Below are 13,123 nucleotides of genomic sequence, written 5' to 3' on the forward strand. Positions count from 1 at the left end.
TTTTTAGTTAAGTGTTGGGGTGAAGAATGAAATCTGTGTCCAAAGAACAAATTGACGCTTCCTGGCCTCTCTGGGAATTGAATGAGCTGTTGCTTAAAAAGAACCTATGATGACCTCCTCTGGCAGCACGTTGTAGTGTTCCGCCACATGGACAGTGAGGAGTGTTTTCCTAATGACCTGCATTAAAAGGAGAGGCTCCATTTCCCTGAAATGGTTTACTCTATAATGTGTCATGAATTAAATGCAATAATGTCAGTCCTTCCAGCTCCCTGATTGCATAATCTGATTATGTTGTTCTTAAATAATTCCTCTCCAAACTATAGCTTTATCTACAAGTGGCTAGAATGGGTCACAAAAGAACCATAGGTAATCTTGTTTACTTCTTAGGGTTATTACTGCAGGCATCACATTCATCCTGAATTCACATTCATCCTGAGACATACCATGGCCACTCAGGGAGTTTTTACGTGCATCTGAACCATTTTCATTTGTTCTGACTTTGCATTATGTTAATCAACAGTAGTGATTGATTATTTTGCAGGAAGTGGAAAGGTCAGAAGGATGAATTAACTACCAAATCGTCAATGAGGAGCCTCTGTATTCCTTTGAAAAGAAGGTTCTAGTAGTATTAGGTAGGGCAGAACTAAGTTGGGAGAAATGAAATAGAACTTAATTAAATCCTTCCCATCTGAATTTTAACACCTTTTCTGTAAGAAAATCTTGCCTGATTCCCCTTACTAGGTCTTTCTGGAATATACTCTCTATACCCTTTACTTTAGGTTCACAGAACTTACTGTTATAATTACAAATTTACTTGGAATGAATCTCACCTCTCATTTTTCTTTTTTTTCAAACAAGTCTCACCAGAGAGTGAAATGTGGTCTATAAAAGGATGGCTTCTAGAGACTCATTTTTAATTCCATCTTGGCTTCTTACTAGTTTTGTGACCTTAGTTTTATCCTCTGTAAAATGGGCACATTAGTAGTTCCTACATCATAGAATTGTTGTAAGGATTGAATGAATTAATCATTATAAAACACTTAGAACACTACCTGGCACACAGTGAACATTCATCCAATAAGTGTTACCTAGTATCATTCTTTATTTTATTAATGTTCTATTTTATTAATATCTGCCTCTCCCCTAAACTCTAAGCTCCGTGAAGACAGAGGACCCGTCTGTTTTGTTCATTCCCATTACATTCCCAGTATATGTTACAGTGCCTGGCGTATACAGCAATTCAGCAAATGTTTTCTATATAAAAAAATATCTAAAATATATTGCCTAGAAGCATGAGATACTCTGGAAGTGAATATGAAGTCAAACACCAAAGGATTAAATTTTGCCTCTCTAAGCATTATATTAAGGTATTGAATGAATGAGCCCTATTCTATCAGAAAATACTGTATGAGAATATCTTAGGAAATATGATTTGATCCACAGATATCCAGTTTTGCAGTAAAGAGCCATGCCATGATGAGTTTTTTCAAATACTCTCTATAGTGTATGATCTTTTTAGGGCAAGAGCAAAGCAGCCAGCTGTTTGAATACAATGATAGTTCTTTCTAATGCTCAGTAAATATAGTCACTTGGCATTAGTATGCTCCTTTTAAAGAAAGCCCTTTCTCTGTATTTACACAAGAGAGAAAACTAGATATACAGCCACAAAGGAGGTACATGTTGAGATAAAGAAGCTTTGCACAGTGGCAGTATCGTAGCCAATGAGGTTTATCCGAGGCGCGATTATTGTTAATTGAAACATGTTGAGATAAAGAAATTTGGAGAAATTTAGAGACCAAGATAGAGATCAAGACAGAGACAAGGATGAAGGTGGAAATGGAGGCAAAGAGAACACCAGATGGGCTTGGGTGGAGACAGAGGTGGCCAAGAAAGACAAATTTCTATAGGTCAAGCATCCCAAACTAATTCTATAGGGACGGTTTCTGGGATATGTCTTATCAGTCAAAAAAAATGAGCTTTTGGAAGTTTTTAGAGGAAAGATGAGTTTTAATTTGCAATATAGAAGATACCTTGAGTCAGTCAACCAACAGATGCCATTAAATAGTATTCTAGGCCTTGAGGATGTAGTATCTGGGCCCTCCAAAAACTTTCAGCTTCACGGTGAGAGAGAGTTGAACAGACCCATCAACAAATAAGTAAGTTCATTTCCATTACTGACCAGTGCTCAAGAAGATGATGATGTATTCCATAAAGGTGATGGGTTTGATGGTGGGTGGTTCATCGGGCAGGATGCTAATTGTGAAATAGAAATTCCAGAAATAAACTGGGAAGAAATCAGAGAGGGAGACAAACCATGAGACACTCTGGACTCTGGGGAAACAAACTGAGGGTCACAGAAGGGAGGGGGCTGAAGGGATGGGGTAACGGGGTAACGGGTATTAAGGAGGGCATGTGTTATGATGAGCGCTGGGTGTTACATGCACCTAATGAATTGTTGAACACTACATCAGAAACTAATGATGTACTATATGCTGGCTAACTGAACATAAAAAAGAAAAGAAAGGCCCAGAAATTTGAGCTGAGACCTGAATGTTGAGAAGGAATCAGCCATCTGGGGAACTGTTCTCATTTTGCATAAAAAAGCAGCAAGAATTGTGCTTGAATTCTGTTGTCCAAGATTTCTGCCCCCACTTCCTCCGGAGCCATGTATATCTGTGTCTCTGAATTCAAGTAAATAGTACCCTGATTACTTGCTTTTTATGCTAAATGCTGAGATATTTTCAGTTGTGCATAATAATAATAGGTGTGTTCTTTTTAAGTCTCAATATCCTGATAAAACTTCTATCATCTTCCTTTATCTGTCCTCTTCTTTCTCTTAACATAGTCTTTTTTATTTACTGTCATTTCCATGTGCTTTGTTAGAATACCATTCTTGGTTGGTCACTGGGATTCCACAGTTATTTCTCTGGTGCTGTTATGGTACTTCGCTTGAAATAACAGATGAGCATCTGAACGGTTGCCTTAACATGGATACCTCCATATATTCAATTATGTTTTAAATGCATCGGTGTGGAACATTTAAACAAAGTTGACTATGAATAATTTATAAAGCACAATAAATTTATTTTCCCACAGCCGTCTTTAGTGTAGAGGAAATGAATGACACTGAGTTTTCACATGTCATGATTCAGTTGTATTTCTAAACAGTGCCTCGGGCACGGTGCAGTTGAGCAATTCTGTCAATCTTCTCAGCATTCAGGTGTCACTTTCCTGATTGACATCAGAGAATCTTTGTGTCATCTGGAAGAAAATTTTATGGGAAAGCAGATAATAATTACTCTTGCCTCTAGAGAGAAACCCTATTAGTCAAATAGGAAGGTAAATGACTCATCAAAAATAGACCCACATCTCAGCTTAAAGGTCAGACTTCTCTGTCTAAACTACACATCAGCGTTTGTTCACTCAGGCAACAAATCTTCGCCGTGTGTTTCTTCTTTTCTGGGCACTGTTACTCGGGATTTTACTCTAAAATACAATATATCTGGCCCCCAGATGATCCAAGGAAGGAGATGAGGGAAGGAGTAATGACTGTGCAATGTTATAAATGGTTGGGGGATCCTCAGAGTGTGGAAGGGCAGCAGATAAAAGGGAGGGATTAATACAACTCAGGGGTGAGGCAAGTCAGCTGTGTGTAACTGGCGGGAAGCTGTCTGGAAGTCTGTGGTGCCAAAAGAGAGGTAGAGTGTTCTGGGCAGAGAAAGTGACCTACCCAGGCATGTGGCGGTGACACAGCTGGCGCACTAGCAGAAGTCCACGTTTGGGCAGACGGCTTCCCAGATGAAAGGAAACTGATATATTTAGGCAATTGAATAAACAGGACAAGATGCCATTACTTCTGTGCTTTAGAGGAGGTAAGTGTGAGGGCTAGAGTACTTAGAGATGTCACGGGCTGCTCTGATGTCCTGTGTAATCTGGAAAGGCAGGCGAGAGGTAGGATAACAGGGTTCTCCAGGACACAGAAACGGGAGAGGATCATCAACATTGTGAATTTAGCATTTCGAGTGCTGGTCTGTATTATAAAGAAAGTTATCAATTTCCCCACCCCCCTTTTTTTTTCTGGAAATGATAAAGACCTCTCAAGGTCCCTGTTTTCTTTTTGGGTCTGTGCTCCATGACTGACTTAAAAAACATAGTGATGGTCTTTGGAGGTTCTTCCCATTTTTTTTTTTTTTTTAAGATTTTTTTTATTTTTTGACAGAGAGAGGTCACAAGTAAGCAGAGAGGCAGGCAGAGAGAGAGAAAGGGAAGCAGGGCCCCTGCTGAGCAGAGAGCCCGATTCGGGACTCAGTTCTAGGACCCTGAGATCATGACCTGAGCCGAAGGCAGCGGCTTAACCCACTGAGCCACCCAGGTGCCCGGTTGTTCCCATTTTAAAGCCTAAAATCTTTTGGCAAGCATTTCAAAGAAAATAATGCCAACAGAGGCTAAAAAAGTTAACAGAATGACTGTATAAGGACAGTTAATAGTTCCAGAAAGACATAATTCCAGGACTTATACAGTAAATCAGATGGAAACCCAGAAAACTTATTGTATTTGATTTCTTTTTAGCACTAAATATATTAGTAATTAATTATTCTGTGCTCTCAGAATATGATGTAATTATATATGTTTGTCACAGTGGGGAAGAAAAATTACTGAATGCATAAATCAATGCACTCTTTCTACCTCTCCTATAAAGGGCAGTTATTTGTGGCTTAAGGAGTACAGAGAGATTAGAGTATGCAAGTTTGGGCTGAGCCCGAATTTTTCCTTTAAAATTCAGGAGATAAAATTCAACATAAGCAGATACTAATAAATATTAAAATGCAGTCATATTTAATAAAGATCATTAGGAAGACAGACCACCTCAAAAAAACAACTAGTAACCTTCCTAACTTGAGTAATGCCTTTACATCGTTCTTGCCCTTTAAATCATAGCCTTCCTTAAATGGTACAAGAGTTTGTGTTAGGTGAAATTGAAGGTGAACTTCCAAACCAAATGATAAAATCATAAGTACACTAATTGGCTTTTGGTAGATCATTTAAACTTAATCATTCTGCCCTATCTGATTATTACTGGGCTTGAATGGATACAGGCAATGATTTGACAAGTGAGTTCACAACAGGGCAGCTGCAATCCAAATCTTAAATTTGGTAACTAGCCAACTAGGTCTTTTTTCATTTCATATTCAGTGACGACACTCACACGGACCCTCCTGGAAGAACATAGACCTGTTCGTTCAGGATTCATTGTCCTAGACCTGAGGTCACCACAACTGCTTAAAGAGCCTCTGAGTTTGATAACTAATTCATGAGAAAGAACTCCCTCTGTGACTAGAGACTTTAAGAACTAAATTCAACATTTCCAGTGCCTTCTTACTGTGAGCCAGGATTTGAAAGGTAAAAGAATTAATTATGCTAATGCCTAGTAATGCAAATGAAATAAAATGTCATTGCAGCAAAGCTTAATCGTAATTAGTGGATCACAAGTTTTGAAATAAGGTGCTAAAATGGAAATTTACTGAGATACTGTTTAATGGCATACTAATACTCTTAATGGTGTTAAACTGGTCAATGTCAGGTAGCAAGCAATGAATGTGAGACTATACAAAATTTTTAATCTCCAAATGAAATAAGCTCTTATGCAATTAAACTGACTTTATAATTTTGAACTTAATCTGGGGTGCTAAATATATATATATATGTGTGTGTATGCCATATTACATCACAATTAACTGAACCATGGTTTAAATGTACAAAACCTGTACTTGTATCAGTTAAAAAAAAAAATGGCTCAAGGAATTGAGAAAAAAGCTTATGTCAACTGTGGTGTCAATCCTAGAGGGTATTTAAAAATAGAAATAATCAGCATTTAGCTGAGTTTTCATTCTCTCTGTAATAAAGCAAATTAGCATGTGACATAAGCCATCTCTTAATAATAGTTTCAAGCCGCATTGACATAAAGTAATCAAATTTCCATAGGAAATTTAACTTGCATGCTAGACAGTTTAATTATCTGGTGCACATTTCAATAGTTCCCATTATAAGAAAATATGCCAGAGTTTGTCACCGAGAGTGTCTATAACAATAGTTTAAACACTTCGATAAATTTTAATTATCTTATAAATCATCTGCCTGCTGATACATACAAATGTGTATATTCATTCAAATATTACTTCATTTGACCAAAACCTGGGTGGTGAATTAGTAACTAAAATCACTCGTAATATAAACTTTATTCCAGAAGTTCTTAAAATGTAACCAGTAATCTTGTCTTTAAGTAATATGAACATTAAAAAAATGGGCATAGAATTTGACCATTAAATCTAGCTTTAATATCCTACTCCAGAATGCCTCCTTTACCTCTCTGTAGGTTATTGATCCTGCCATCCCTTGTGTCCAGAAAATAGATATGCAAACGGATCGTATCATCTGTTTTTATAGTGCTCCACAGAGTGCTTCGTACAGCACCTTCACAGGCATAGCATCACATGGTCTCCCATGCCCTGAAGTAGTTGGTGGGCTCTTGGTAATTTTTCTCTCGTCACAGTTGAAGAAATGGAAACCACAATCCCCACAGAACAGTTCTGATCTCAAAAGCAGTCCACAGCCTCCTCAGTACTGCTGAAGCTGGCCCATTTTTGCTTATAGGATGGTCTTGATGTTTGTTACTCTTATTTCAGAGAAAATTGTGACATGAGACTTAGGCTCTTTTTCGAGGTCAAAGTATCTTAAAGGGAGGGGGTCCAAGAAGTTGGTGAAGGTAGGCACACTGACACAATGAGAGGTATGGGGAAAGCCTGGCAGGAAAGAGAGAAAATACGCTTTCTAAAGAGTCTCAAGAGTTCCAGCATCACCAGAAGCTCGGCTCCGGGAGTTCAGTCAGCAGGGATACCTGCTGGCTCCATGGCCCAGCGGTCAGGTACAAAGACCACTGCAGACATCAAAATGCTGTGAGTCATCAGAGAAGAATCAACTGTGTCAGCCCAAGGAAGTGTGCTGATTTTATTCATAACACTAATAATAATAATAATAATAATAACAAGGAGCCTGATATTTACCAAGTATTTACTACACATTAGGCATGTGATATAGCCTCCCTAATCATCTTACTCTCATTCCATCAAGCCTCCTCTTCCCTCCCATTCACCTGTGGTCTCTTGACCTCCACCTGTAGACTCAGACTTGCACCAGTGTCCAGGGCTTGTCCAAAATGTAAGCAAGAACATTGTGATGATATTTGCCTCATAATCTAAAACTCAAAAACCAAGTCACCATTCCTTTTAGTCTGGCTTAAACTTTGGGTCGTTTCTTGTCGCTGGGCACCTGCTTTAGTTCTAAACTATCATTTTGTGTCCCGGTGGTGATGATAGTGCCGTATAGACTTTAAAATCCATGAAAGAAAAGACAGTATTGGTCCTACTACTGTAGCTCAGTAATTAGCATCCAACGACTGGCATAAAATAGGTGCTCAAAATACATATTCAACTCTTCATTAAATCAACCAAATGGACCACCAGTCTAGCCCTTATACTTAGATTCTCTTGGTGTAACATTCCTAATCTCAGCAGCAGCAGAATTATTATAAACTACCACTTACTATTTACCATTTGCTGATGCTTTAAATGTATTATGTTATTTAATCCTTGCAAGGTAGGTATTTTCATGGCACAGAAAAGGAATATGAAGCTCCATGAGGCTAAATGATTTTCACAGTCTGTTACACACAGCTGGTAAAAGAACTGCAGTTCAAACAGAGATCTGAGATACTCCATGTAGAGCCACCATGTTCTCCTCTGGACTCTCCTGAGGAATTGCCATGACTTTCTGAACCCCAGACCAAGGTTTTGGACCTTCTTGCTTGCTGATAGTCTTTCCTGCTATCACATGCCTCGCTGTCCTTGGTTCACCCTTTCCTTTGTTGGGACATTTTGCCTAGCTGACTGCTCTCCTAAGCACCACATAACTACGTGTCTTCAATAGTCCTATCCTTTTGATCAATGACAGTTTTAAGCACCAGAGGTTGCACCTGGGTAGGATATATCTAAATATGAATGGTCTGAGAGAGCAGGGCTCAGAGAGTGAGTGGCAGCCAAAGGCTTTAAAGACTATAAAGGGTGAGGTGAGAGAAACAAAGTATAGCCATCTAGAACAAGAGGCGGAAATGAGGTGGAACATGGATGAACAAATTGGATATCAGTAATTCATTGGAAATCTAATGAGAAAAATACGTGATCACAAGCAGAGTGTGGATAACTTGAGTAATCACCACAAACTAGTTAACTTGCTTTGCTCCTGACTTCCCTTTTTGGAAATCAGCCTGGAATGAAGGACTGAGTTGATTCAAAGGGTAAAGCATGCATGCTTCCAGTGTTTCTCCTGCCTGAAGACATGCATTGCTCTAACCGTGGCCTGGCATGTCATAGGCTCTCAACACGTTTTGTTGGATAAATAAATCAGCCAGTTGAAGACAATGTTATGCATGCCAGCATTTCCTCCTAAGACCAGGTTGGTCTACCAGTGTCCTCTCTATTCCAGAAGGTGAATTCCAGTCTTCTCCATATCGCTGTAGTGACATAGACTACACCCAGCCTGACTGGTAATATTATGCCGGCTATACCGTGCATCCGTATTTCTGCCTTCCAAAGTGTTCATTGTGCTCTACTACTTGGTTATGTTTTGTTTTATATATCACTCAAAAATCCTGAGGGATATGCCCTAAGATCTTTGCTGTCACCACCATACATTGTGGTGGAATGCCATTACAGATGAGAGTTTCAACCGTGAAATTCAGTAAAATCTAAATGAAAAATTTAAGTGCGCCTTTCCAAACTTTCTTCTTCTACCAAGTACAAAATGTATGTCTTTCATTATACAGCTGGCTTTCTTTGATGCTGTTAATGAAGAAATACAAGTCTTGTCGTTTTACAAGAGTTGCTACAAATGGAAGGATGAGTGAGGAAAACTGCTGGGAAGCCAGGTACCTGCTGGACAGCAGGCTCACTCCCTCCCCAGGGCCCAGAAACCAGCCGCGGGGAGCACGTCATGCTAACCCATGCCGTGACACATTAAAAGTGACTGGATTTCATGAGCCTTTAGGATTACTTGCAAATAATCGGACTACAAATATTAAGTCTGTAAAAGTCACCACTCTACCTCATGTGTTCTTAACCAACTGAAAGGAATGGTTTAGAGTACTAGCCAAAAGCACAGGCTTTCAAGTCCTACAAAAGCTGGGTTTTGGGATCCAGGCTCTTATTTCTTAGTAGCCATGCAACCTTGGAAAAACAATTTTTTTTCAGTTTTTGTCACTTATTTAAAAATTTCATAAAAATTTAAAAATTTCAGTTTTTGTCATTTATTTTAAAAAGCTAATCATTGTTGTCGCCTCATGAGGCCATTGTGAGGATAAAATAAGACAGTATGCATAAAGCACTAGGGCCATTGGTAGATATTAGCTCTTCATTTATATTATTATTATTCTTAGATTACAATTTCTGGGCATGGACTCTGCCTTCTGTTTGCCTGAATCCCTAATGCAATGGTAAAAAACAAAACAAAACAAAAAAACCAGTTCGTTTATTTAAAAGCCTGGGCTTCTAAAGGAATAAGCTTTAATTTTTAGAAAAAAAAAAGTCTTCTGTGTAATATAGGTCAAATGAGGTGTGAGATAATGAGAAGCCACAAACCTCCTGCAGCCTCTTGGCTGAAGAGAAGCGATAGCAGGGGAGAGCACGAGTTCTGAGCCCCTTGAACACTTTCAGTAATCAGACTCATGAAAGGGAGGGAATTTCATCTCTGTTAAAAGTAGTGGAAACATTATACTCATTTGAGCTTTCTGAGCTTTTGGTCTAGAAGGCAAAACCAAATGGTTTGTTTGCCCAGGAAAGAGCTGAGAGAATTTCATTTCTTTCTTCACTCTCCAAGCAAACCTGGCTTCACTACCTCCTTTCTTCTGTCAGGGAACGTCTCAAAGCATCTGGCAAGCCCTTGACCGCAGCCAGTCCTGTTTCTGAAACTTTTACTGATCCAGAAAATAGCTGAATCTGTGCTCTTGGGAAAAACAAAGAGTGATGGGGGATTTCAAGCAGTTGGCGCCAAAAATTCCTTAATTGTAAAGTGACGCTAGAATCAGTACCAAAGAGAGAATGGGTTTGGGTTTTTTTTTTTTTTTTTCCTTTGTGTGTATGGAGGTGGAGACCGTGGGAGACAGATACTCTGCAGTGAACATAGTGTCTCCCAAATAAATAGCCTCCCCCAGCCTGAGACAGAGTTGCTGTTTTCCTGTTAGGGAGCTGGTATAATTGGTATTAGTAAAAGACACGTATTGCAGGGACTGTTGTGTGAAAATAAATAAAAAAAGAACAATAACAAAAAAAAAGTACACTGCAGTCACTTTAAAAGCACTTTTTTTTAATTAAGATTTTATTTATTTATTTGACAGACAGAGATCACAAGTAGGCAGAGAGGCAGGCAGAGAGAAAGAGAGAGAGAAGAGGAAGCAGGCTCCCCGCTGAGCAGAGAGCCCGATGCAGGGCTTGATCCCAGAACCCTGAGATCATGACCTGAGCTGAAGGCAGAGGCTTTAACCACTGAGCCACCCAGGTGCCCCCAAAGCACTTCTAACACAATGACTTAACTCTAAGCAAATTGTAAGAGCTGTCTAGCTTCCTAGGCCTTCCCTGTGCACTGGGCACTTCCCAGGCGTTATGATGTTCTCACGTTTAATTCTCACAATGAATCTGTAAGGAAGGAGGTAACATTAGCCCCGTTTTAGAGATAAGGAATTTATGACTCAGAGACACTAAGTGACTTGTAGAAGGTCACTCAGCTTATAAATGATGGAGCCAGAATTTAAGAGATTACCAGGATTACTGTCCCTAGCCATTCTGCTTACTGCCCCAGAAAATGAGAGACAAGTTCAGCTGACTGAAGAAGACTGTGGCCAAGCCAGCATGGAGTGTTTGGGACTTAAGGAAACATTTGCAGACTTGGCAGAAGAGGAGAGTGAAGCATCAGAGAATACAGAAGAAGGTGGTGGTTCCAACCATTACCTGGGACTAGAAATACAGTATCTAGTTGAAAGAAAATGGATGGTCAGAATGAGACCACAATATTCATTAAATGTGTATGTTTTTGTGAATGGTTACGTACGTTTACCTATATGTAGTACTTAATCATTTTATATACATTTTCTATTTTTGCGAAAGTCCCAACTGCAAGTGCTTGTCTAGTACAAATGTTTGCATCCACCTTCCATACTAATCATAAGTATTAAACTTTTCCTGGCACCCTCTTCCCCCTTTCCTACTCTTACCACACCCTGTTAGTTTCATTTACAGTAATTTTTATAATTTATAATTAGTGTTTTTTTGTCTGCATACCTGTGTATTGTCTAGCTCTCTCTCACTCCTCTTACAGGCAATGGGAAATTTCTACAAGAGGCATGGCTCACAGTAGAAGCCTAACGTATTTTTCTTGATTGAATGAGTGATCAGTTGAGGATTCTGTTTCCTGACTGATTGGTAAACGTCCTTCATAGTTGGTGAACATTAGTTCTTTGTCTGTCAGATTTGTTGCAAGTATTCTCGTTTCTCAGGTTCCCTTTGTTTTTTATTGTTTATGATAGGTGTTTAATCTAGAAATAAGGTATATTGTAATACTCAGTTTAATGTATTTCTCTTTATTGTTTATGATAGGTGTTTAATCTAGAAATAAGGTATATTGTAATACTCAGTTTAATGTATTTCACCGTGATTTCTGAAACATTTGTACCTATTAGGTCTTTTTTTTTTTTAAGATTTTATTTATTTATTTGGCAGAGAGAGACACAGTGAGAGAAGGAACACAGGCTGGGGTAGTGGAAGAGGGAGAAGCAGGCTTCATGCTGAGCAGGGAGCCCAGTGCAGGCCAATCCCAGAACCCTGGGATCATGACCTGAGCTGAAGGTAGATGCTTAACAACTGAGCCACCCAGGTGCCCCTTTATTAGGTCTATCTTTTAATGATTTGCTGTTCTACTTTTAACTCTTAAATGATCTGGAATTACTTTTTAACGTATGGTGGAATTGGGAATTTAAATGAAATTATCTTCACAAACGATTATTTTCTCAACCCCTAATTTCATGTGTATTTCTTCCATATTCCTTTATGATTTGCAACATATGATATATCAATATAGCCTATTAAATCAATGTACTTCTTTACATACATTAGCATATCTGTTCTATTCATTTACCTGCTAATCCTTTTGCTACTACTTCCCTGTTTTAATTATTGTTTTATTAAAAATTGGGTTTTCTGATGTATTCTACTATCTCTTCAGACAAGGCCCCTCTATCATTTTTCCGTTTCCAGATTCTCTTACCATTCTTGCCTGACTTGACTTTCTGTGGAATTTTAATATTTTACTAGTTGTCAGTCCAGTGTGATCATAGCAGGTGAAGCAATCTTTCTTTGCACCACTGACTGATCCTCCGACACTGGCAACTTCATTGCCATCCTGGCAGCTCCTCTCTCCCTCCAGCTCTGCACTTGACTTGTTGAGATTCCATGCACACATTTCAGCATGACCATTCTTGCCCTGTACTTTTTGGAATTTTAGCCTCCGAACCAGTGTAGGAGCAGATTATGATGGGAATCAAACCTTACACATCAGTGGAGCAGAGCGGCATGTCATCTTAGGTAGAAATAAAGATTAAGTTCAACATGTAGGAAAATTATTTGAAAGCCCCTTATATTATCTATTTAGTTTGGCATGTATGGTTTTTGTGTACAGAAAACTATGTGCAATAATACACATATATTATAATACATAATAATGCATATAACATGTCATATATTATACTCATTTAGGGGAGATTTAATGATATATTTTCTTTCTCCCTACATCCCTCTACTGAGTCTGTCTATTTTAATTTATGTAAATTGAATCCACTTATGAGGCAGTTTTACTCTGTCTTGCATGGTTGAGAGATGCCTCCTGATTCTTAGGTTATTTTGTTATTGAATCTCTGATTTAGGAGATAGCAAAATTTATTTTTTATTATTAATTAATTTATTTATTTAATTTTTTTATGAAAGATTTTATTTATTTATTTGACAGAGATCGCAAGTAGGCAGAG

General features: G+C 38.6%; 1 protein-coding gene and 1 pseudogene across 1 annotated transcript in view; both read left to right on the forward strand.

Annotated features, from left to right (window-relative positions):
- GRIN3A (glutamate ionotropic receptor NMDA type subunit 3A) overlaps positions 1 to 13,123 on the forward strand; it is a 164,033-nt gene that overhangs the window by 28,389 nt on the left and 122,521 nt on the right. The gene's annotated exons all lie outside the window — the stretch shown is intronic.
- On the forward strand, positions 1,693 to 1,765 carry LOC132025295 (U4 spliceosomal RNA; annotated as a pseudogene).

This window comes from Mustela nigripes, chromosome 9, assembly GCF_022355385.1.
Source record: "Mustela nigripes isolate SB6536 chromosome 9, MUSNIG.SB6536, whole genome shotgun sequence".
NCBI classification, from domain to species: domain Eukaryota; kingdom Metazoa; phylum Chordata; class Mammalia; order Carnivora; family Mustelidae; genus Mustela; species Mustela nigripes.